We start from the raw sequence: 27,261 nt of genomic DNA, 5'->3' as shown, positions 1-27,261 counted from the left end.
ATTGTCTACCATATGTGTTTGATTTCTTATTATATTATTAATTATAATTAATCAATTAAGGATCTTGATCTTATTTCTATTTAATTTAACATAGCCTTGGAAAATTCATTAAACATTGTTTTCAAATCTTAATTACTTCTTCGATAACAAGGACAGTTATATCTACAAGTAGCACAGCAATGGCAATGTAAAATCAGGGATAAGACATTGGACGATAAATTATTGTTAACAAAATTACCTAAAAAGTTTAAAAACTGATAGTTTATAATGCCCAATCAAGATTATGAAGTTTAAGCCGACGAATAAGAGGGATTATAAAACTTTGGGTACAAGTATAATTTAAGTCAACGCCACTCTTTCTGAAGATCCTTTTAAGATAAAAAAAACATAGTTATAGATTAGCTTCGCTTCTAAAAAGTGTACTTCCTATAATATTGGGAAATAATACTAATGGCTTATTGTATATTAATCAATATTGCTCAATATCTTTTAATATGATTTCTTTTGTTTTACTATAAACTTATTGTGTGAGACTTCAAAATGATCAACAACGAACTTAATCAAATGTACATAATATAAGACAAAATTAGACCATAAGCAACACTTAAAAGTTTGTTTATGGACAATAAATTAATGATAAACAGAGGTACCCTATTGCAAATAAAAAATATTGGCAAACAAGTTAGGACACTGTTACTTTGTACAACATAATTAAAATTTAAAATTAACCTACATTTTTTAAAATTATGAATGACAGAATAAGTTTATGAACTTCGTTGTGAGATATACTTTACAATTTGTTGTCTCGTCCCTCGATATTACAAACAAGTTAGAGGCTAGTTTTGCTTTAGTTGGTCTACACCTAATATATTATCGTATTTTAACTTTAGTTTATATTAATGTACAATATATTAATTGAATGTGTCGGTCATTGGCCTTGCATCCATCCCAAATAGTAATGAGGCTTTGCAAATACCTTCAACTGATATTGAGAGGGTCAGATGCTGATAAGGTTAGATTAGGCAGTCCCATGATCATATATAATTATACACTTTAAAAAACATTTACTAACTTTGATAACAATAACTATAAAGTTAAATATATTAATTTTAAAGCTTCAGAAATGTATATTTTTCCATACATGTAAATTAATGAACTTAAAAGACAAATTCATATTTTAAATTTTTTGATCTTGGAAAGAAAACGAAGTTGCGGGTTTTATCGGATTTTTACAGTAGCTTGTGAAAGGTTATTATAGGTTAAGTTAGGTTAAGTAAATGTTAGGGATTGCCCCGCAGGGCTAGAACCCCCCCGCAGGGGCTAGAAATAGAAGAAAAGCTACTGTGAAAATACGACGAAACCCGCAACTTCGTTTTCTTTCCATGATCCAATTTTTTTTTTCGCTGAATAGATTGAAATTTATTTTACTAATAGATTTTTATTTAAGTAAAAATTGAATACATGAAAATTTCATTACAATCTTTTATAATAAAATAGGTAAATATCTTCTTCACAATCAAACTATTGCATTAAAAGTTTTATTTTTTATAGTGTATATAATGTAAATGCAGTGTATATAGAATCCAATCATCATAGAACCATTTCTCCAAGATTACATTTTCACTCTACAAACACACACACACAAATTAACATATCAAGAAAATATACTGTTATATAAAGTAGAAAGATTTTTTGTTTGTCCGTTAAGATCTAGAAATAAGTAACCACTAAACTTATTGAGTTCTCCATTTTAGAACATCTTTACATAGGTGCCAGCTGGTTTTAGGTTATTTGATTTAAAAATTAGGGTCTTGGGATAGCTTTAATCTTTTTAAGCCCCTCCCTTCCTCGCAATCGCTCGTATATAAAACAAGCTTCTCGAAAAAGAATACTCATTTTGATTTTTATGTTTACAACCAATTGCTTTCAACAATGGACGTTTCAAATATCCATAATTTTGTACAACATAAAAAATAAAAACTTTCAAAGATTATTTTTATAGATTGCTTGATTCAAACATGTGTGCGTTTTAATGTGCTTGTGTGTGAGAGTGTGTGTGTGTGTTCATGTATGTTTATGTATTTGTGATTAAGCATGTGTGTGTGTGTGTGTGTGTGTGTGTGTGTTATTTATGTATTGGTAGATACCGTGATCCTGAATAATGAACTTGTCTTGATAAGCAAAATCATCAAGAAATGCATTAAAAGATAATATTTTATTCTAATGCATGTCTGTGGAGACTTGATCAAGCTATGGGTTCTACAATCATGCCCGCAAAAAGACCTGTAATTTTTAGAAGCGCAACAACTGTATAGCTAGGGCACGTCCGACCTTCTTGAAGTCTACCACTAAAACTTAAACTATGCTCTTTATGATTACTAGTATCAAGAGGCTCTTTTTTTAAGGGTCAGGGAAGGGAAGACAATTGCCTAAAACACTTAAATCTAACAACATATTAGCCTCAAACCATCCCTGGACCAATTTATAGCTTCCCTAAAACTAAATCAGTTAAGTAGTTGTCGAATTCTTAGGCTAGAGACAAAAAAATTACTGCATAATATATTTTCTGATATTTTTTTTAATTTACTCTTGTATGTTGTCCATGTTCTAACATTAAAAACATTCCTCTTTTAAAGAAAAATAGCATTATTGTCTTTTTGTGCTTCTTATTAATATCATTGTTCTTATTTAGTATTGAAATGATCCAAAACTTAGAATATCAGATCACAGATTAATCAATTTGTCAATTATCATCAGAAATGCAAATTCAATGCTAAAGGATAACATTCTCGCCACACCAGACCAGATTAGCTATTTTATATTATGGCAATTATATGTTGACACTTTGGTAATGTGATGTGTTAAGCGGATGTGATTGAACACAAATTTGGAGACCTTATCAATCTTTACAAGAGTTTACAGGCAAGCAACTCATAATTTAGAATCAACAAGAATAAAATATTCATAGTACGATCTTTAAAAAAAGCATATTGCAATAATAAAGATTAAGATTAGAAAAAATTAAAGAAAAGACCAATTTCTTGTTATATGTGGATATTATGACAGTGGAAAAATTGACTTCAATGTAGATTGCTATTTCCCTTGTCATTTGTTGGGTATCGGGTGGGATGTGCAAGATCGTTATTTTAGCACACTTCAAGTTTCACTTTAATTAAAGAAATAATAAATGAATTTTTTTGTCTAAATAGGATGTACTTTACATATACATTATATATCAAATATTTTGTGAGGCAAACATTCCTATAATAGTTATTTATCTCATCGTATTATAGACAGCTTTTTGCTGATATTAAATTGAAAAATTAATAAGATTAAAACTTATTTTGTTAGCCCCAAGGGGCCGAAGACCAGGGCTAACAAAACTGGTATTTAATATTTATTTTATGTTTTCCATTTTAATACTTATGGAGAAAATTGTCTGCAATACGATGCTATACATGATTTTTCAGTATGGTTGAAAACCGGTTTTAATCCAGCGGATATTAATCAGTATTACTGGAAAAGTATTTATGTATATTTAACACAACACGACATACAGGCCTTATTTTGATATGTATACCAGTTAGGGAGTTGAATCCATTTTTATAGAAGCAGAAATATAATCTATGATTATGGTTTGGACCCTCTAAAACTGTAATCTACCTTTCCACTTTCCCCTCTCTTGGTGAAGATATCTTCAACGCCGATACGATTTTTGAAATGTAAGATTCTACTTCCCCCTCTCTTGGTGAAGATATCTTCAACGCCGATACGATTTTTGAAATGTAAGATTCCACTTTCCCCTCTCTTGGTGAAGATATCTTCAACGCCGATACGATTTTTGAAATTTAAGATTCCACTTTTGCCTCTCTTGGTGAAGATATCTTTAACAAGAGAGACAAAAGTGGAATCTTATATTTCAAAAATCGTATCGGCTTTGAAGATATCTTCACCAAGAGAGGGGAAAGTGGAAGGGTAGATTACAGTTTTAGAGGGTCCAAACAATAATCATAGATTATATTTCTGCTTCTATAAAAATGGATTCAACTCCCTAACTGTATACCTAATGATTTATGATTTTAATAAATTAAGAACAATTACAAAATATTTTGACAAACTTTATAAAAGAATAATCTGATTTTATTGTTTCAACGAGATCAAGATTACTTACTGAAAATAACAACATTACTCCCAATGTTATTATAATGACATAATTTATAAATTTGACAATAAAATAGGTTTATTATATATATTTCAATTCATACTTAAGCAATGAGCCTAACTGCAGCCCTTTAGTTTTCTGTGAAAATTGACGGTTTATAACCGGGAGCAGACTGGCCATAGTCAAATACCAGGCATTCATACAATGTAGCCATATTATATACTATGGACAATAGCCAAAGTAACTGGATGTTTGTGAATGTTTGGCCTGTAAGCTTCAGATTGCACCTAAGTATGTTTTAGGCTATTTAGTGGAAAAAAAACCTTGTAGAATAATAACTGAAGAAGACTGTTGTGTCACTAACTTTTCTGCCAATTAAAATAATCTTTAGAATAACATACCTAAAATAGAAAAATTTCATTATAAACCTTCAATTAACTTGGATATATTAGAAATCATTACTTTAAAAAAATAATAAATAATCAAAAATTTTTTTTTTAGCCTGTCCTATGTAAGCATACTCATATCCTAAAAGTTCCTCTTCTATGAGAACTTTTTTAGAAATTCTAATTTAATGATATTAATAAAAATTTGATATTTGCTAAATTGTTTGATTACCAAGGGTATAATACTCTATGCAAGGTGAGCAATTACTTCCTCACTTTTATCCTATTATCAATGTATCAGAACCGCAAATTATTACAACAGTACAAAATGCCTAATCCTCCTTGCTTTAATATAAAAATTACGCGTCACCTATTTTATTTGCTATCGTGTAGTTTTAGCGATTATAAAACACAATGCACAATATTTGCGCGGAGGTGGGTGAACAGCCCCTCCCCCATGCAATAATATGAATGTGTATACGTGATGGAGATATAATAATCACTGATATAAACTTAATTATATGTTTGTATGGTGGGTCAGTATCTATCTGCCCACCACCTATACCCTGTAAATCCTCAAAGTATTGGGTTGACCTACAATTTCAAAGGTTTATGTCGGCAAAATGGTGTTTATTGACTTAATATAGACACCCCAGGAATCTAAAGGGATAAGACAATGGCCGATAAATTGATGTACATTCCAAATGATGATACAAAAATTACCCCTTCTGTAACGAAAAGTTAGTGGTCGAAACGTTAAAACATTCAACTCAATAAAACAACTAATCAAAATTTATTAAAGTCCAAGTTGTTAAGCCAACGAATAAGAAAACGTTATTATAAAACTTTGGGGACTCATGTAATAAACAGCCTATCTGTAGACACCCTGTTATACTAAGAATGTTATAATTGTCGATCTCTTGGCATGAAATAAAAGTGGTAAGGTCTGAAATTATGTTACTCGACCAAATGACAATGTTAGAACAGCCATGACGAAGCCCAAAATACATAACTTTTGCACCACGTCGTCTTCCTGTGACGTCATATTCTCCATTTCTTTTTTAGGGATTTTCTTTTCCACTTCTCCTCTCATCTCCCTCATTTTATGACGTCACAGGAAGACGACGTGGTGCAAAAGTTATGTATTTTGGACTTCGTCAAAAGTCATATGTTGAAATTATAACATGGAAATGTTTGATTGGACAGAGGTGTTTGCAAGTATGCACTGGAATGGACAGGAACCTTAGAGAATGTAAATGATCAAGGGTTTACTTCAAGTATCTAATTTTCAAGGCAATATAATAGAATGTATATTGTATAAATAATTTTATATTGAGTTTTGAAAACAATTTTCTACGAATAATAAAAAAAACATAAATCTAAAACCAGTTTTGTTTGATTTAAATCCTTTTTTAAAATTTTAATATCCGCGTAAAGATGTCTATAATACGATGTGATTAATAATTATAATTTCCTGAAAAACTGTCGACTAAAATTACTCTGTTTATCTTATCAAAAGTCAATTGTCGAATTTAACTTTTTATTTTGAAACATCATAAATTTGAAAGGAATTATATATGTATTTATATAATTTATGATTTTAATAGAATTTCCAAAATTGGGGCAGGCCACCCATCAAAATTTGATTGGTGTATAATTATCATCTCATTTATCAGAAACTAACATTGTCTTCAAATCAACGCCAGTTTTCTTTGTTTTTAAATTCTGACGCAGATTAATTGATTTTTTCAATTCCTAGATTTTATACGTCAATGGTCAGTTGAAAAATTTAATTAATTTAACACAAGAATGTGAAGTTTTTAATGATATTTGTTTTTAATACTACATACTACTTTATAAAATATTTTGAAAATATCTATATTTTTTTATAATTCTAATTTTATGATAAACTATTATTCGATGCTTTTTAATAGTTTTTAACTAATTCAAACATTATTATGAAGTATAAGTTTATGAAAGTAAACTTGATATTTTTTATTAACACTTAGATAGGTGTATATTGGTATCTTTTACTATAAGAACCAAAATTAAGTTTCAGCTTGTACTATCGATTTGCATTGATGTAAAATATACGTGAATATTATAACAGGATAAAAATTTTCGTCAATTTAGCTTGCTGATATGGAACTCGTTTATTGGTCAGTTCGTTAAACCAGTAGGAGAGAAGGGGGTAGGGTAACCAAAGCGGAATAGGGAAAACGTTATTTTAGCCCGCTGCAAGCCACTTCATTAGAGAACATGAAAATCTGGTGTAAGATCCAAGTAATAGTATATCCATTCTTGCAGAAATATCTTTGCTTTTTAAAATAGCATCTGTGAATGATATGGCTTAACAAACACTGAAAACTAAATCTAATTCCAATTTAAGTTACGCAGCTGCTCTATCAATACTTGAAAAGTGAACTTTGCTTATAATAATTTTGGAATCATTTACTATTTGCAATTTTCCTTCCTTCACTTTAAGCTACGCTTCTATTGAATGTTACATACTTGTCTGAAGTTGTACTGAAATATTTACTAAGAATTTATATTAACCAATCTTTTTAAAAATAAAACTTCTTCATCCATTTATTTAAAAATTATCATTGCTTCCCTTTTTATTGAGTATGGAGACCCTCCGTAATTTTTATGACGCATTATATACATATCTTTTTAAAATATCTTTCAACCCCCTATCCGACATGCAGTTTGATTAACGATTAATCAGCCAGTGTCTTTTACTCAAATTCTTCTAAAGTATGTTTAAGGATTTAAACACAAAAGTACATCTTTTATATCAATATGTAAACATTATAAAAGCAAGGAGGATAATGTCTGATGTCTTAGAGGTCTTTTAAGAGAAATATTTTATGAAAAAAAACAGCAATATAAGTTGAGTAAGGGCGTCGTGTATGTAAATATGATTTTGTGCAGAAAAAATAAGGTATATTACAAAAAAATATGGTCAAGTGAGCTTTTAAAACTAACTGACAACATCAGCAGTTGAATAGCTTCGCTGAAAAAATAGGATTTTATTAACAATAAAAACTCCCAATAAAGTCTAAAATCTCACCTCAAGTTCATTAACAAGTAAATAATGTCTTAAAATCCGGGAAAAGTTAAATCTTTCATTGGGTTAGCTACTCTGCAATTATTTAGAGACAAACTACTAAAACTTTTGAGTTTCAAATATTAAACAAGAATGATTGTGTCAAATTTTGAAAAATAAATATGAATCAAAGTTTGAATAATTAAAAAAAAGTAAATTGACATTATGTACAATCTTACTATAAATGTGCGTTTAAATGGGTGAACAAAAGACTTTTTACGTAGCGGGAAAAAGTGTCTCAAAAATCAGCCATATGACGTCATAAATTTGAGGGAGATGAGAGGAAAAGGGAAAATAAAACCCCTAAAAAAGAGATGGATAATCACTCATTTTTTTAAAGTCACGTTGCTGATTTTTAAGACACTTTGTCCCACATCCTTTTTACAACCCCCCCCCCAAAAAAAAAATACTATACACAAGAATTTCTACCACGAAAAGTTTTGAGTGTTGGTGTTATTTTGTGGTTCACGAACAAAATTGTATTGAGGGCGTGTTTACCATCTTGTCGGGTTAGTTAAATAGATACCACGATTACGAGTACCCAATAATGGCATTTTTATTATCTTTTGTAACCAAACTATCAACTCTTCCACGCTCATTATTATTTTTGTTCTTTTATTATACTAGGCAGTAGAAAATAGTTGCTTTCAGGGATTCAATAAAAAAATTAAAACTTGATTCCTTTTTTAAATGAACGCGTAGTTATCTATCGTATCGTGTTATAGCTAGTTTTCCAAGGATGTAATAATGAAAACTTATAAGATAAAAACAAAACAAAATACTTTTTATGTTTTTTGTTTTAATATTTGTTGAAGATTGCCAGTTATACGATGCTATACATGACTCTTCAGTATGTATGACTGAGAACCGGTTCTAATCAGAGGATATTAATCAGTTTCTAGGCCATGCTGGAAATAAAGATTACTGTTCTTTCAAGACTAAACATAAAAACCCCAACGGATGCACGTCTGAACATCCTATTATATAAATTTTTAAGGATTTCGCTAACCGCTAAACCGAAATGATTCTCCTTTACAGTGAAGCTTTTTATGGATTTAGTGAAGGTCTTTAACTATTTTGAGGGAAAGTATCTCCATCCTTTCAAGAGAAATCATTCTAAGAAATAATGACTCACCCCTCCTCTCCACCCCCCCCCCCTTAAAAAACACGTAAGTTTTTTCCTTTTCATTTTTAAACCTAAAATTGAAATTGAAGGGTCGACTTTCACCCTCCATATCTTCAATTGTCCCTAGAGGCTTCTAGGGGCGTAGCCGCTAGTAGTTAAAATGTACTCTTACGGCGCTACTTATAAAAAAAAGGAGGATATCTTTAAGTTTTATACTATCTACTAAATTTAAACTAAGTACAACAACTTCAACAAGTTAACAAGAATTGCAAAGAATAAGATTGAGCCACTCAAAAAGAATTCTCGAAATTACCTTTTTTTCAGTCGATCTATCAGAAAATCTTACTAAAGCATTTCCATCTATTTATGATAAAAATACCATCAGTTAAACGATGCAGATATTAGAAGTAAGGATGTAGTTTTAAATATATTTTATATTCTAACACCTCTCTTATTGTCTATTAAACACCCCCCTAGATTTTAGCTTCTGGGGGTGTCAAAATTTTGTGGACAATGTGCACGCCACTGACTGAAACAATTAACGCAAGTAAGAAGTATCTATCGCCTTTTTAAAATTCAACAAAGTGTAGGTATTCTTTTTTATGTGAATCGTTTATTTTAAAATTTATTATTACACCATTCGCCCTATAAAGAATTATGTTCACTTGTCCGGCATAGCAGTTGTAGATACTATAACAGCGTTAAGAAACAATAGTTATATTGAAATAAATATTTTTAAACATGGAATATTTTGTTTATGAAAATACTTGTTCCATATATATTACAGCCAAAGACTATGAATTTGTGATAGCCTGATATCTAGTTGCCGAATGTGTACGCAGTTTCCTGAGTGTTTCCTCATCCTAGCTCAATATTTACTACTAGCTAAAAAAGCTTCAAACTTCAAAAAAAAAAAAAAAAAATTTAAAAAATTCAAATTTATAATGTATATTGTATAAATCGTTTACACATTCAAATTTTGATTTTTTTAAGGGAAGTTTGAAGATTTGTAGCTAGTAGTAAATATTGAGCGAGGATGAGGAAACACCCAGGAAACTGCGTACACTTTCGGCAACTAGATATCAGGCTATCGAATTTGTGTATAACTAGTCCATCTGTATGCATGATAGGGAGTGCTAGAAGCTTCAAATTTACATTCTTTTCCACACATAAGTAAGCTTTATATATATTGCATCTAATTAATCTATTTTCAAGGTAATTTATACCAGGAAGGGAGGGGACATTGGACTGTCCCCAAAGTTGTATTATAAGACTTCTTATTCGGTTGCTCAACAACTTTGGGCCGGGGACTATTTGAATTTTATTGGTTATTTCATTAAATTTAGTTTCCAAAGTTTCTATCACTAATTGTGATCTACAGAAGGGGTATTTTTGTGTATCATCATTGATAGTGAACTCAATTTATCGGCCATTGTCTTATCACTTTAGATCCCATAATATATTAACTCTAATATTCTTTTGTGTTAGATTTGTGGCCCTAGATCTCCAGGACGGCTATACTTTTTGTTCTGGTTAATATTAAAGAATATTTACTAGGTTTTTTTATTAAATTGGGGTAAGCAACTTTCCAAAAATTCAGTAATAAAACTCTATTTAAAAATCTGAGAATTGAAACATAGTAAGATGAATATACAAAAAGTAAACAACCAATCTTTAAACACTTTTATGTAAAGTTCACGAGTTAATTTTTTTTCAGCTACTCTATTTAGTTCTGAGAATGTGTCCTTTCAATTTTGCAAGTCTTTGTTCATTTTCCAACTACTTTATCAATTAGATCTTGGGGATTAAGTAGAAAATATGAAGGCAAGTTTTTTTTAATAATCTTACAGGCTGACAACGGCCATATGGCTAGCTGCAAAGCCTGAATTGGAACATAATTAGAAACGGCCAACAAGTCTAATAATTAATTTGAAAGGTACAAACGCACAAAACATTGGTATTTTTTTGCGCATTTAGATTAGCTGTGTGCTTCCTGTATATTTTTCGTTTATGGCTATCACAAATCAAAAGCATGGGCTGTGTGCCAAGTACGCCCAAGCTTTTTTTATTGGGGTGGGAGGGGGGGTGGCGGTTTAATCACACCTTTATATCCCCCCATTGACGTCCTTGCTGTGTACCCATCAAGTAAGCCGTCTGTAGCCTAAAGGATGTTTTTGAAAGACATTCTTAATCATATTGACTTGATCCAAATGTTGTAAATCTAGATTAAACCCTCAATACTTTCCTAGTAACATACAAAAGTAAAAATATTTTTTTGTTGGCAGTAGCAAAAGTCAAAACTTTTTTTATTCCTTATGCAAAAAAACATTAATCTATGCATAACAAATTAAATAAAAGCTGTACAACTTTTTTACTTTCTTTTAGAGGAAGTTTTTTTTGTAGAAATCAATTAAATTTGCCTGTAAAAAGACCAAGAAAAAAAAAACGTGGAAAAATATCGCCCATTCCCTCTACAGCTAATATTTTATCTAGTTTTTTTCTTATTAAAAGTCAGGTGATGTTCAGTAGAAGAAATTATATTCTCACGTTTTGCTTCTCTATTAAATAATTAAACTTTTCTTTAAATAATTATGGTAACCCTAGAATATTTTCGGTCATTATCATTAGTCCCCAAGAACCTCCCCCCCCCCCCATATCATTTCCTAAAAAAAGAACAAAGTCTTTTGTAATTTAGTAAAAAGAGCTAATGACTTTTGGGCTTCTCTCAATTATAAATCTAAATTTATCTATTTTTGTAGCCGGGAACAAAGAAATGATATAATTGCACAATATAATAATAGTTATCATTAGTTTAAATTAGATAAAAACCCCAAGAGTATTTCTTTTGATTTTGAGTTTTGAAAGAAAAGTGAGTGTTATTTTTATTTTCAGTTCATCCCTGTTTACATATATTTCAAAAAATGGTAGGCACATTAGAAAAAGAATTATAGCTAACAAAATATATGCAAAGAAATCAAAATACTTGTGTGTCTGTCTGTCGGTGTGTGCCGAAAGATCTAGGTAACAGCTTGCTAGAGGCAACTGAAAGTACTGAAGTCGCTAGTTAATAATGAAAACTTGTAAATATTTGTATTTGGTAAGTATGTGTTTATAGTTTCAATAACAACAAATTGACAACAACAAAAATATTCAAAACCATATCGATATTAATAGTATGGGATTTGTAATTTCAAATTCAACCTACAAAATGAAATTATTTAAAAAAAACATTCTATGTGGGAAAAAAACTATCTTGAAATTAATCTAATATCTATGTTTAATTTAAATTTAAGAAAAAAATAAGAAAAATATACAAGATATTGTATGAAAATAGTTGTTTATCGCACCGTATTATAGACATATTTCCCCAGATAACAAATTAAAAATTTATCAGATTAAAAATAGTTTTGTTAGCCCCGATGGGCTTAAGTTTCGGTCTAACACAACTGGTATTAATTTTATGATTTTTTAATGCTCGTGGGAATTGGTTTAGATACGATGCTATACATGATTTTCATTATGGCTGAGAACCGGTTCTAATTGATCGGTTCTATTGATCGGTTTCTAAGGCATAATGGAAATAACATTTTTTCATCGATTAACAGAACCAAAAAATTATATATTTAATTTATTTGTGGAATGACCTGGGCCTGATGAAATCTAGACCATCCCTCTGAGCTATTTATAATAATTACTCTATTTACTAAATACAAACTTGACAGATAATAATTACACCAATCACATCTTTGTCAATTGTAATTTTAAAAAGACAAGAATAACAACATCCATAAACCGAATGCATAAGAAATCGGAAAAAAATAAACATACAAACCATTACGCTTCATAAAGTCATAGTAACGTGTACTTACTCGTCGAAGGAATGTCGAAGTAATGAACATTCCAGTATGGATTAATTCGAAACCGAATTTTAATAATATCCACTTTATTAGAACCGGTTCTAAACCATACTGAAAAATGATGTATAGCACCGTATAACAGACAATTTTCCAAAAATATATCAAAATAATTATAAAATTTATCATTTTAATATCCACAGAAAGCTGTCTAAAATACGATGCGATAGATAACTATTATAAGTCATCAATTAGGAGAAACATAATATTTTTCTGTATCTCATACAAAATTTAAGACTATAAAGTATAATTACAAACAAAAAAAGTATCCTTTTAATAGGAAAAACAAGTTTCTTTTTAGGTGCTAAAGTTAAAATTTGACAATATTTGAACTTTACATGTAAAGTGAAAGAATTATGATTTATACATCGAAAATTATGCGCTATAAATGCATGTCTTAAAAAAACAAGGATGGAACATTAATAAGAGCGAGATCAAGAAATAAGATAGTCATGAAATGTAAAGACAGCAGTTTTAGAAATTCTATGTATATCTATTGTAAAATTTCTCAAGAACAGGATGCTTTAAATTGACGAAGACGTACGATCATTTTACGACTTGGATAAAGAAACTCCACGCTTATACAATTAGGCAAAGTTATCACTTGTCTTAAAAGTAATTTCCTTTAAATATAAATAAAATAATCATGTAAAGAGAAATAAGAATAATCTGTTAATTAAAGGATACATCGTGCAAAGCATAACAACGAAATAAGGACGTTAGCATGCCTAAATCAACGAACAAATCTAGCCGTACTAACCGACCGTCTCTAAAAATAGAAAAGCTTTACTCTAAAAAAACTCAACATCCAAAAATAAACCCTTACATCAGCAATGCAATTGTATTAATTTTAGATAAATAGAGCGGAAAACATATATTATGCTCTTTCTTTTTGGCAATCTTAAAATTCTGAAACTGCTTTATTTTTCAAGTTTTATTCTTTAGAGTTTAGAAAATACAAATCTATTATATAACACGTGTAGTTCATTGCTTTAGAGACGATTAAAGATTGAATAAGTGTAGTATAAATTTGCCACTCTTTAACACTAAAGTCCAATGAAAAACCTCACTTCAGATACAAAGACTTTTTATTTCAAGACATCATTTTGCACAACCCCAGAATGATTCATTATGTTGGCACAAAAATTATCAGATGAAATACACAAGTAGCGAAATATTTTGGCTGTGTGTTGAGTGTGTAACACCTTTTAAATGATGTATTTGCTTTACAGTTAAAATTTTGCATCCGCTAATCTGGCCCTGCACTAGCTATATACTCGCACTATGGCCCCGCATAATACTATAGCCGCGTTCTATATTCCAGGGAGGAGAAGACAATGGAATATTTAAAGTATACAGGTATCCAAAGTTTTTAAAACACATTCTCATATCTATGACTTACCAAATTTTAGTACTTTTAAAAAACTTGATTGGATAATGCAATCTACAAGTATGGAAATTTTGTTTATCATCAAAAAAGTGGTACATAAATATATTGTCTATTGACATATCCCTGACAATTTTCGCACTATGGGCCACACTCTGCATAGCACTACTTGCCTAATTCTATACGCCCAGAAAATCCGGGTTGCAAATATTTAATCACTATGCCATATCTTTTTCATTTGAAATTTTTATTACAAATTGCTTTCTATATCGAATTTCAATTCGGATAATTTTTGCTTTGCTTTTTATAACTGCGTAGTACAAAATGTAAAAAAAGTATAAAAAACTTAATTTAAAAAAAATATTATGTTTTGGTAAAGTCTACTATTTTTAAGTGTGAAGCCTCGAATTCCCCCCTTGGGGAATTTTAAAAAATCATAAACCAAAATGTACAAAAAGATTTTGAGAATCACAATTATATATCAGAAAGGGATATGTGGTTGTACTTGCGCAAAAAGGTATTTTGTCAAATATTTGAACACCAAGTTGATAATTAACCCATCATTTGAAATGCTTTGTATGTTTGAAATTTGATGTCTAATGAACATTAGTAAGTGTGTAGTAGAGTGTTTTAGGATTAATGGACTTTTTAAAAACAGAGAATGTTGTTATTTGCAATGGATATAGAACATACTTGGATATTATGACAGGGGAAAAATAATCGTCAAATTGTTTACTAGCATGGAAATCATTTATTGGTTAGTTCGATTATATAGTGAAAGGGGAGGGGATAGGTAAAAGGGGGTAGATGGGGGGGGGGGTCTTTTTTTAGCCAGCTACAAGTTTCACATTATTAGAGTAAATGATCATCTGATGTAAGATCCGGTTAATAACAAATCCATTTTTTTTGCTTTTGTTTTAAATGTAAAAACTTAAAGTAAATATTATAAAAAAGATAGAGAAAACCTTAAATATATTTGATCTAGTCTATGTAATTAAAAAGAACTAAATTTCCTTAGTAATGCAAAGTAACTTAAATTTCACAGCTAGATGTAATTTAAAAAGCTGTTGTTTTTGCTTTTTGTGTTATTATATGTCGCTATAGAAAATATCTAAAATCTTATTTAAGAGTGTACCACATTAATTTAAATTTTTGTCATATATTTATCAAACAATCGTTACCTCAGCGAGTGAAAAGCTTAAATTTGAAGTAATTTTGAAACCTTCTATTAAGAATGTACATGAACGGTGTATAATGTATATTGTATAATGTACATCATGTACATGTTAGTCAATGTACAAATTACATTGCGAGATAGTAAGTAGCACAGCAAACCTTGGTATAAAAATTTATTATTGAAATAAGATGACTATAACTATAAAGAAAGAAAAATTTTAGACCCCCCCCCCCCCCCTCTAGCTTTAAAAAGTGATTAATTTGTATATTATTTTCAAATTTACTAAGTCAATGATATATTATTACACCAGATTTCCATGTTCTCTAATTAAGTAAAACACGCAGCGGGCTAAAATAACGATCTTCCCATTTACCCTATCCCCTTCTCTCCTACTGGATAAACCAACTGACCAATAAATGAGTTCCATGTTAGCTGGTTAAAATAAACGACAATTTTTCCCCTGTCATAATATTTACGTATATTCTATAACTAACCATTACTAAATCTTACTGTTAGGGCTAAATAAAAAGTATTTAAAATAACTATTTCAACTAAAATATGCTGCAATGAAATGCCACGACAGCAATAATCTCTTGACAACAATGAAATTAGATCACTGTACTGCAACCAAAGCCCCATAAAATGTAATCTTATTATTATTTTATTAGATAAAGAATAAGAAAATCCGGTTACAGTTTCAGAGTATTATTGATTACCATCATTCATTTCTAAACAAAAAAAGAACGTGATTGGGCCATTACTCGAGAATCAACTGTGTAATATTCATTATCTTCATCTTGGAATGGTTTAATTGGGACCTTTGTATAGTCATGATTCTGTGGTAGCCCAGATACTCATATAGATAGATAAATAGATCAGGGATCTAAAGGGATAAGACAATGACCGATAAATTGATGTATATTCCCAATGATTATACACAAAATTATCCCTTCTGTAGATTACAATTAGTGGTTGAAACGTTTGGATACTCAACTTAAAGAATCAACCAACTAAAATTAATTAAAAGTCCTCAAAGTTGTTGAGCCAACGAATAGGAAACGTTATGGTAAAACTTTGGGGACTAATGTAATAAACAGCCAAATGTCCCTTCCCTCCCTGTAAATACATAAATAGAAAGATAGACAAACTATGGACAGGGGTTGGTATTTACAAATTTAATCCAATCCAAAATTTGGAAAGTCATCTTCAATATAGCAATTTTAAGAAGTATACAACCCTTCTAGTGGTTTCTCTCAAAATGCAAAGTCGATCACAGAACCCTTTCATTTAAAAAAAAACACAATGAAAGTATATTTTAGTACTTTTTTCTCCAAAATTAGATCTGGTTATAATAGGTACGGAGTAGCCCCGCATTTCCCCCTCCCCCCTTCAATTTCAATTTATTTTGGAAATAAGGTTGTGGGGATTACCTCACTTATTATAATCCCATAAATGGCTCCCTTGTCCGAGTTAGGGAAAACTTGTTTTAAAAATTCGTAACAAGAGATGCATGTATCCATCAAATTAGCAGAAATCCTGTCCATGTCCCCGGGTGATGGGTTGTAGGAGGGAGGCGTAAGTAACTGGTATGGGTTGTGGGGGAGAGGGGTATGGCAAAAAAGCTGAGCACTTTTAGCTTTTGCCTCAATGCAAAAGTAGACCACGTTTACTTTATATACATATATTAACCTTAAATTATTTAGAATGTTATCTAACCAAATTTTTAAATACTCAAGAATGATCCATGAAATATTATATTTAGAATTAAGCCACTAAAACTTGGATTCTAAGATAGTTTAAATGATTAAATTGGCATGCGCAAGCAAGAATAGATTAGTTCAATATCTTTGGATTTAATCCATAATAAATTTAATATGTAATGGATGTTATATTCGCTTTTTGAGAAAGCAATCTTTTAGTTCTGGGTTTTTTAACGAAAAAAGGGGTGATGTATACGATTTTAACAAAAGAAAAAATGAAAAAGCTTTTTTTTCGAGGACCTAATATATATATTTCAGGTGCAAAGCTATTCTATGACTAAAGTATGTTGTTACGTATTTGGCCGACCCATTTTTTTTTCCGCGGATTTTTAAGATTGAAAAAACTGCTTAAAATGCAGTCTATAATTATTAAAATATCGATATCATGTCAGCCACGATTACTTTCCATTAAAGCCATAATGTCGACGTAAACATTGCAAAAATATCATATAAAAATACCATGTCTATATTATATCAGTCACGACCACTTTTTATTAAAGCCATATCGATAGAATACCTAGTGTGGTTTTGAGGATTAATTTTATTCGTTAAGTTTTATTTTAGAATTAATCTAAATATCCCAAGGTATCTGCACTTCTATATGAGCAAAAAATTTAGTTTTGCAAACATCGGATAAAAATGCATTTTGGTATTTAGGTTAGATATACATAAACAAAGGTTGTAAGTGAATAAAGATCCGAATTTGATATATTTGTACTCCCTCAATGTTGCTAAACGGCTAAAGCCCTAGGTCTACAGTTTGTAGAGAAGCTTTATAATAATCCTTGATACTTCACCCAAGAAAAAGGTTTATAGAGTCTAGAGACGCAGCCAATATGTATATTTTCCTAAATGCATTACAGGAAATAAAATCTAAAAACCGCATGTAAGTGGTTACAAAAAAAGTTTAGAGGTCGTGAACTTAGAATTGATAGTAGTTTTGTATTATTTTAATATTAATTGTTAAAGGCCTTGTTTTAGTTGATATTTCGACAAACATAGCATAATTATTGAAAGGCTCCACTTCTTTTTTATGAAGAAGAAGGAATAATTTATCTTTATAAAAACTAATTTACACCTTAAATTTGTAAAACAATAATTAAGAAAACAACATTTATTATTTATTTTGTATTTTATTGTGCAATAGTAATAAGGTTTTTAAAAAAATATTAAAAATATCTAATAGTTAAGAATTGAATGTAAAAAACTATAAATTGAAAAGAAATTGTACTTAAGATTTATGAAATATACTATCGTATATTATCCAATAAATATGTAAAAAAAAACAATTGAAAAAACTTCAAATATTTGAAAGAACAAAATTATACATGATTATACATAAATTTATGTCTACAAAAATTCAAATATAGTAACTATTATTCTGTCTATGGGTCGTAAGCCGCAGCTACACTTTTCCATGCTGTTTTGACAGAATCTTTTTTCCTACTATAGCTTCGAAACCGATTAATATCCGCTAGATTAGAACCGGTTCTTATTCGTACTGAAAAAATCATATATAGCTTTGTATTACAGAGAATTTCTCACTAATATAAATAAAAGATATTACCAGTTTTATTAGTCTAGGCCTTCGGCTTCTCGGGGCTAACAAAACTGGTTTCGATATTATAAATCTTCATTTTAATAACCACGGAAAGCTGTCTATAATACAATGCGATAAATAACTAATAATTCATTATTCACTATCAAAATTTAATAATTCGCAGCCAAGTCTTTGAATTCATAATTTGTTGGTTAAAAGTTTGTTTATTGGGCTGTCAACCTAAATATTTGAAGAAAAAACAAATATTTTTTTAACTATAAAAAAAGTTCATAGTATCCCCATTCCGTATTTGCTTATCTATGTTTCATAGGCGTTGCAATTTAGTTACTTAAATTCCGTTCATAGAGAAGTAACTTTTATTTCAACCGCAATCGCATTAATCCATATTCAATCGAACCGCGCTAAAACCAAAATTCCGCGGCTGCATAGCCCTAATTCTGGCGGAGGGAAAATTAAATAATTTAACCTCAAAATATTTTCCTATGTTATTATCTTGGTTAGAAACATAAATGATTTGGTTCATTATAAAATTATATTTTGACTGTATTTTGGCAGAGGCCGTATGTGTGTGTTTGTGTGTGTGTGTGTCTATACATTTTTTCTGTAAAGAGCTTTTCTTTAACTTACTTAAAGTACACTTATTTGTTGCAATAGTTCTTATTTGATAAGAATTACTCAATTAGTTTTACTTCTTACAATGATCATCTTAAAAAAATATTTGCTAACTGCAGCTGAGCCACAAATGACTAGAAATTTTGTATTTGTATGTGATAATTATCATTTGATAGCCTGAAATCAACACTTAAAAATGAAATACATATGAGGTTTGATCTTAACCGACTAACAAAAATCTACTTTAACGATTGGAAAGCGTTATTACAAGAATGGTCATTATAAATTAAGTGATTCTTTTCCATAATTTTTAATTAAGACTAGATCCTCAATTTACATCTACAATTTACTAGTGCAAAACTATAGGTTTGAATACAAAGAATTATGGATGTGATTAATCTTGTTATATATTTTATTTTAAATGAAATAATTGACATAAAGGTCAATTATTGAGTCATGTTAAAACATAAATATTTAAAACCGCTAACAATGACAATTATTAGTTTTTTTATTACATATTAACAGTAAATATAAATATAAAAGTAAAACCATAAATACTTTTGTATCAAACTTACATATACAAATGGATGCAGACGTGGATGCTATGTTTAGCTTGCTAACATGGAACTCATTTAATGGTCAGTCATTCATCAAGTAAGAGGGGAAGTGATAGGGTAAAGGTGGTGGAAGGGGAAATCGATTTTAGCCCGCTGCGTGTTTTACTTTATTAGAGAACATGAAAATCTGGTGTAAGATCCAATAAATAATATATCCATTTATATACCCTGTAAAACTGCTGACATTCTATTGATATGTTTATGTAGACTATATGGCTTTAAAAAAGTCGTTGCTGACATAATAACGACATGCTGGATCTACAAAGTGTATGGTTATGATAAAAAGTAGTCATGACCGAAATAAAATCGACAGTCACTTCACACATAATAACGACACAATATTTAGAAGAAAAGTTAATACCAATTCAAAATAAAAATCTTTATCTTTTTCAAGCAATGATGCAATAATAAAATGTTATGTTATTACTCATTTTAAATATCTTTGAACAGGCAAGATATTGAACATTGGACTATGAATTACACTAGTACCCAAAAATGTATATATAACTAAGTTTTCTTATCAACAGACTCAAAAATTATATACTCTTAATGAATTAAAATTATATGGTTCAAAAAGAGTTTAAAATGGTTTTGTTCTACAGAAAGGGTAATTTTGTCTTTTATAAATTTATCATCCATTGTTTTATTCCTTAAGATTCCTGAATTTTGGTTATCCTAAAAATCTAAGACATAAAATTCTTTCATAATACTATATCAATTCTACAAAATGAAAATATTTCATTGGTTCTGGGCAATATTTAAGCTATTTTGTGTAAAAATGCCTTAAAATGATCCTAGAAAAAATTTACCCCACACAAAAAAATTTTGCATACTCATAACTATGAATGAAATTATATAAAAAAAATTCTTCTTAAATCATTTAATAAATTTGTTTTTGAAGACAATTCTGATACTTTTGACATCATTTTTTTCTGGTAAAAAGTGATTGTCAGCTTGTTCCTAATCCTTTTTTTAAAACTGCACCAGTTGGAGTAGGTTCCTTTAAAATGGAAATTGTACACGCCCTAAAATAATTAAAATGCTTTCTGTTTAATATTCTTTGGAATATCTTAAAGAGATCTTAAAGGATAATACAATGGGAGATGAATAGTTGTACATCCCCAATAATGATAATCAAAATTGCCCCCTTCTGTTTATAAAAATTTTAACAAGTCTGGACATTGATAGTTTATACCAGCCAATCAAGATTTCATAAATGTTACCTAAGTTTTTAAGCAAATGAATAAGAAACTGTAGTTATAAAACTTTTGATACCAGTATAATTTCAAGTTAAATGTCCCCCTCCCCCTGGGAATATGTAAAACTATGGAAAAGAGGATAAAATATGTTTAAGACAATAATTAAAAATGAATCCATACACAAGAATGTCACAGTTCAATTTTGAACCTTAAAATATGAACAGGACATGTTACTTGGTGTTATGATACAAAATGAATTTAATATTACTTGGATGTTGCACCAGATTTTCATGTACTCTTATAAAGTGAAGCTCGCAGCTGGCTAAAATGACGATACCTCCTACGAACTTCCCAATAAATAAGGTCCATATTACCTAGCTAAATTGACGACATATTTTCCCCTGTCAATATATCCACGTATACCCTCAATCCAATATAATACAAAAATGTTTAAAATATTCTAACTAAAATTATTTCTTAATATTATTAGATTATCCTTGTAAAAACTAAATGACACTAAAAATGATTGTTTACCTTTAAACTGTGGGTGTTTCACTCTATCATAATAAAAAAAGAATCATGACATTTTGAGCACTTTACTTCACTTCACTTTTGAAAGCATTCACTTGTACACAGCAGTATTTTTTATATAAAGAATATATGTATCTAAATATATGTTTTATAGATATCCTTTCTGTCTAAAAAATAACATTTTTTCACATGTTACAAAAGTCAGTAATTTGTAACAATCAATAATCATATTTTGCTATTGTTCCATGTTTAGTTGAAATCACTTTTTTTTATTTTGCTGTAGAAAATACGCAAAATTATGCGTCAAATTATCGATGTTGTTGTGTGCTCTAGTTTACTGGGACTGAAAGAGAGAGCATTTGCATGGACTAAACTGGTCTAAATCTGCCAATCTTTCTTACCACCCCCCTCCTCCCTCACCCTCACCCTCTCGCTCTTATTATAAGATGTATGATTTGAGCCTGTAACCCCTGAGTTACGTCCCCCCGTGTCTACGCCCATATAGCTAGCGCTCTCTCTCTCTATCAAGCTCTCTATCTCTGTGATCCACGTATATCATGAACGGGGGCGATCTTTTTCGTTCATCACAGAAGAGAGCGAAGTATGCCCACCTCTTTGAAAATGGTGCTAGGCCTTCATCCTTTGATAATTCCCCCACCCTCTATACTCTTGTCTGAGTTGGGGTTGCGAAAATGGGTTTAAGTTTAACTTACATTTGAGCATAAATCGATGTTAATTGATATATTGTATTATATTTGATATATTTAAGTTAGATAAATATTTTCTTTGCCAGAATTAAAATAAAATATAAATAACGCAACGTTTATGGCTTTTATTTTGAATGTAAACACAAAGTTTTCCAAATTATGATTTAAAGTTTCTGTAAAAAAAAAAGTGAATTTGTTTAAAATGCCCTAACTGTATACGTTGGGTTTATCCACCTGCTATGCTAAAGAGAACACTAAACGATTGTGTCGCCCATGTACAGCTTTATCATGCCGCTTAACATCTTAAGATTTGATGTGCTTTTATAGCAACATTTTATACAGCTAGAACTGTTCTAGGCTTACTAAAAATAAAGCAAGCAAATATTTTTAACAAGCAATAAAATATTAATTTAAAAATTTGCATTTTTGTTTCTAAAAAAATGTGTGGACTTTAAGATTTTGTTATTGTATTTTGAGATAAAATTTCTTTATGATATGGAGTATTTTTATAACAAAATATTTCATGTATTTATTTATCAGTATATATGTACATACCAACAATTTCAAATAATGTTTCTTTCATTTATAATATAAATATGGACATATGTATGTTAAAAGATTCCATAACTGTAGAGCTAGGTAGTCGCCAAAAATACTGTTTTTCAGTGGATAATGGAAAATGTTTAAGAAAAAACCGGCCGTGGCTTAGACAGCTGCCGATTACAGATAATCTGTTTTATTTAGAGCTGCTCGGCGTATGACTGGTGGCTCAACTGCCTGTTGTCCAAGACTTTGCTGATTCTTGCGAATGCTTTTGCCGAGCCATGCATGATATTGTTTTGACAATGGTAAAAGTGCCAAGGATCTAAAGGGATAAGACATTGGCCGATAAATTGATGTATGTCCCCTATGGTGATACACAAAATTACCTCCTGTGTAGATTAAAATTAGTGGTTTAAACGTTTAAACACTCAACTTAATAAACCAATCAATCAAAAAGCACCAAATTGCCAAAAGTTGTTAATCCAACGAATATGAAAACGTTATTACAAAACTTTGGGGACTAGTGTAATAAATAGCCCATTGTCCCCTATCTCTCTCTGGGTGCAAGTGCACACACTACTATTGTATTTATGACAAGTTTCAGGTCACAAATAAAGCACATTCCATGAATATCAATGATAACGTTATGGGCCAGAGAGATTTTATCATTATTATACAGTATGAGCAAACACACATACATTCTTGCATATATATATTTGCGTTTAAACATATAAAAATAATGTTATGTGTAGGGTGTTCGAAAAAAGCTGGTTACATTTGTGTTTTTTTTTTACTTCAAAATATTTATGTAGCGGCGTCGCCCATTGAATCTTGGGGCTTTGTATTAAAAGCTTGAGGGCAGGGTTGGAAGTATAATATAAAGCAAACCAAGACTAAAATTTAAAATAAACTAGCCTAAAACTGTCCCAGTACCTATATAAAGTTTCTATTAAAGAAGGCGTCTTAACTTTTTAAATTTTTATTTTGAATAGCTAGTCGGTGTTTTTTAGTAAGTAGTAGATGTAAAATTTTTCATAGAATTTACATATGCAATCGTTTTTTTTTGTATACCTCTTATTTATTAAATAATTTAAGTTTAAAAAAAAAATGATTAAGTCGGTTTTAAGGTACTAAAACGCAATAAAAAAGAAGAAACTTGCCATTATGAACAAAAATACTAAGATTTTTAATTTCACATCTTACTCTTTGAATTCTGTCAGGTAATTATTGAACAAATCGATTTTTTAAAACCTCGGTTTAATCAAAACTTTTAACATGAATATATCCTAAAATAGGCATAAAAAATATGGGTTCATATATATCTTTAGAATCAGAAAAATATTACAAATCAATTGTAAGCAAAATTTTAAAAAAGTAAAAAAATTTAAATTAAAAAAATGGCCTAACATATTATGTTAAACAGGCAACACTTACTTTAACCATCTCTTTACCCCCTTCCCATTTTTATTCTCCAAACAACATTTAAGATGGTTGCCTGTGTAATAATTTCATATAATTTCTTTCATTGTAGTTTATTTACTATTTTGTAAACTTTTTATTTCAATTTTGCTTACAATGGATTTGTAATATTTTTCTCATTCTAAAAGTATATATAAACACCTATTTCTTATGTCTGTGTAATGATATATTTATATTTAAAGTTTTTATTCTCGTGTGTTCAAAAAAATCGATTTTTTCAATAATTACTCAACATAATTAAAAAAGCAAGGTGTCAAATTAAGATCTTACTATTTTTGTTCATAATGGCAATTTTCTTCTTCTTTTTTGTTGCGTTCTAGTACCCTAAAACCAGCGTATACTAATAACGAAATTCATTCGGAAATAAATCACGAAACATATATGTGTTTTTCAGCTGTCGTTGGGGGGCAACACATCGTAAAATTGACGACCTCTCCATTTCCCCCCCAAATATTATTTTAGATTTATTTCGCTTGTTGGTTATACCTTATTCCTGCCTTAAAACCCACTTAATTATTTTTTAAAAATCTTAAATTACTTTAAAAATAAGAGGTATACAAAAAAACGATTGCATATCTAAATTCTATGGAAAATTTTACACCTACTACTTACTAAAAACACCGGCTAGCTATCTAAAATAAAAATTAAAAAGTTAAGACGCCTTCTTTAAGACACAATCGGTTAATGTTAGCGATATCTTAACGGACAAATAAACAATACCTTTAGACTTTATATAAAAGGACTATCAGTTGAGCCCCTAGCATATATGAGCTTTGTATAAATAAGGGTAGGTACAGAATCCCAACACGTTACGAAGATTCCTTAAAATATAACACTCGATCAGTTCAGTAGATATCAAAATCTTAAGCAAAAGACAAAAAAAACTTACTTTTTTATATTACAGGATTTCACTAAAATACGTACTTTTTTAAATTTGTATTTTTCATATATCCTATTATATAAAGAAGTAAGATTTTTTTGTCTGTAGCTTAAGATTTTATTATATTTAAGTTTTGGATGGTTTTAGGCTAATTTTCCTATTTCCTTACCCCTAAATGCTAGGGGCTCACCCGATAGTTTAGAAATAAAGAAATTCTTGAAAATACTTGTTGAGTCCATCCTGTATAGTTTTGATATATTTAAGATGCATATACCAGCAGCAGACGCAAAATTAAGCATCATCTTAGGAGCTAGAGATAGGAAAAGCATGAAATAATAATAAAACAAGAATGTTGTTTTCTCTGCTAGCGGCCAAGCCACTAGGAACGTACAGTTTATGTTAGTACACATCTTTTAAACTGGCAAATTTGTAAGATCCAAGACGCACAATAATCTCGTAGCTCTAATGAATGCGCGAAAAAGTCATACTTTAAGCTATTTTCTTGCTCTAGGGATCACTAGTTATTTTTTTTTTGCAATTTTAGATTAAATTACATTGGGACTAATACAAAAAAAAACATTTTAACCAATGATAAATACATTGTTACTTTTAATTTGTTAACGTTTGTTTATTTGTTTGATGTTCTGATTTGTTCAGCTTCTATTTACAAATGTTGCCAATGAAATCCATGGCTTTCTCTAAACTTTAGAATTCAGTTAATGTTATCTGTTTTCAACTCTTACGAAAATTATGAAATTTCACTAAATAATAAGTGATCAAGTAGCTTAACAATTGAAAGTATTTACACTCTAATAAATTACATATATATATGAATCTTTTATTACAATTAGTATTGTAAAAATTAAGATTAATCTATGTTTTTGTTTTGTCTAGAAATGCAAATATCAGAAAAATCTGAACCTTAAATATAAGAACTCTTTTAAAGCACTTTTGGAGGATTTTAGAAAACTAAGACACATGAAGATTAAACGTGATCTGTTTTTTTGCAGGAAAGAATTGTTAGGCTCACCCAAACCCTCTGAGCTGAAGAAAGGGACCAGACCCTGGAACCTTTCCAATATATTAGGACTTGTCAGATTGAGTTCCTAAAACCATTAATGCACGGTGCAGGATGGATGGTGCGTCACTGATCCTCAAACATTGTTATATCCTTATACTAAAGTAACAGGATGTCTATGTGTTTGTGTGTCTGTACCGAATGATCTCGCTAACCGCTGGACCGATCGGGTTCTCCTTAACAATGCAGATTCTCATGGGTCCCGGGAAGGTTTATAACTATTTTGGGGGAGGGTACCACCACCATCTCAAGAGAAATGACAAAAAAATCAAAAAAAATTAATATCTGGGAGACTTCAACGTAATATAAAGAGGTATCGTAACATAAAGAATTATCGTAGAGACTTTAACAAACAAAAACATTTAAAGTGTCACTAGAGGCCTCTAGGGGCGTAGCCGCTAGTCCTTATAATAAAGTAGCAGGATGTTTGTTTGTACCGAAGGATCTCGCTAACCACTGAACCGATATGTTTCTCCTTTACAGGGTAGCTTCTCATACGTCCCGAAAAGGTTTATAATTAACAAAAAAATAGGGAGAGATTGTGCTTTTTATTTTTGACATTAAAACTTTGGGGGGGGGGGGTTAAATTCAATTCACCACCAACTAGAGGCCTCTAGGGTCGTAGCCGCTAGTTTATAATAGTGTAGTATGCACTTCATCTCTTGTTAGGACATTAACATATGATGGAGTAGAAAACAGAAGAAAAAAAAGATTTTTATCTTTGATAAAATATAGTGTCGTGACCAAAATGATTTATTATGCACCTTGCAAACCTATATCTACACAAAAATATCAAGAAATTCAACAATTTTAAAGTAAACAAGGATAAAATCATCCATATGAGTATCATAGCACCCAAAATAATAGATAGACAGACGGCCAAATTTAGCTTTAAGTCTTTAGATGGTTTTAGGCTATTCTTCCGCCCTTAACCACCCCATCTAATACACAGCCCCTAAATGCTTTTAAGTATTAGGATAAAATGTCATAATAGGGCGTGTTCTATTGAAAAGTTTTCTTTTTTATTTCTCAG

General features: G+C 30.0%; 1 protein-coding gene across 1 annotated transcript in view; it reads right to left on the bottom strand.

Moving 5' to 3' along the window:
• The window catches only part of LOC145316358 (uncharacterized), a 65,339-nt gene extending 43,454 nt beyond the window's left edge, over positions 1-21,885 (bottom strand). Inside the window, exon 1 of the mRNA XM_080156799.1 lies at positions 21,545-21,885. The gene's annotated coding sequence lies outside the window, so the exon portion shown is untranslated. The remainder of the gene's footprint in view (positions 1-21,544) is intronic.
• Positions 21,886-27,261: the final 5,376 nt, after the last annotated feature.

Source organism: Acartia tonsa, chromosome 4 (assembly GCF_053477335.1).
Source record: "Acartia tonsa isolate MP-2025a chromosome 4, ASM5347733v1, whole genome shotgun sequence".
NCBI lineage: Eukaryota > Metazoa > Arthropoda > Copepoda > Calanoida > Acartiidae > Acartia > Acartia tonsa.
This window is presented reverse-complemented; position numbering and strand designations above follow the sequence as displayed.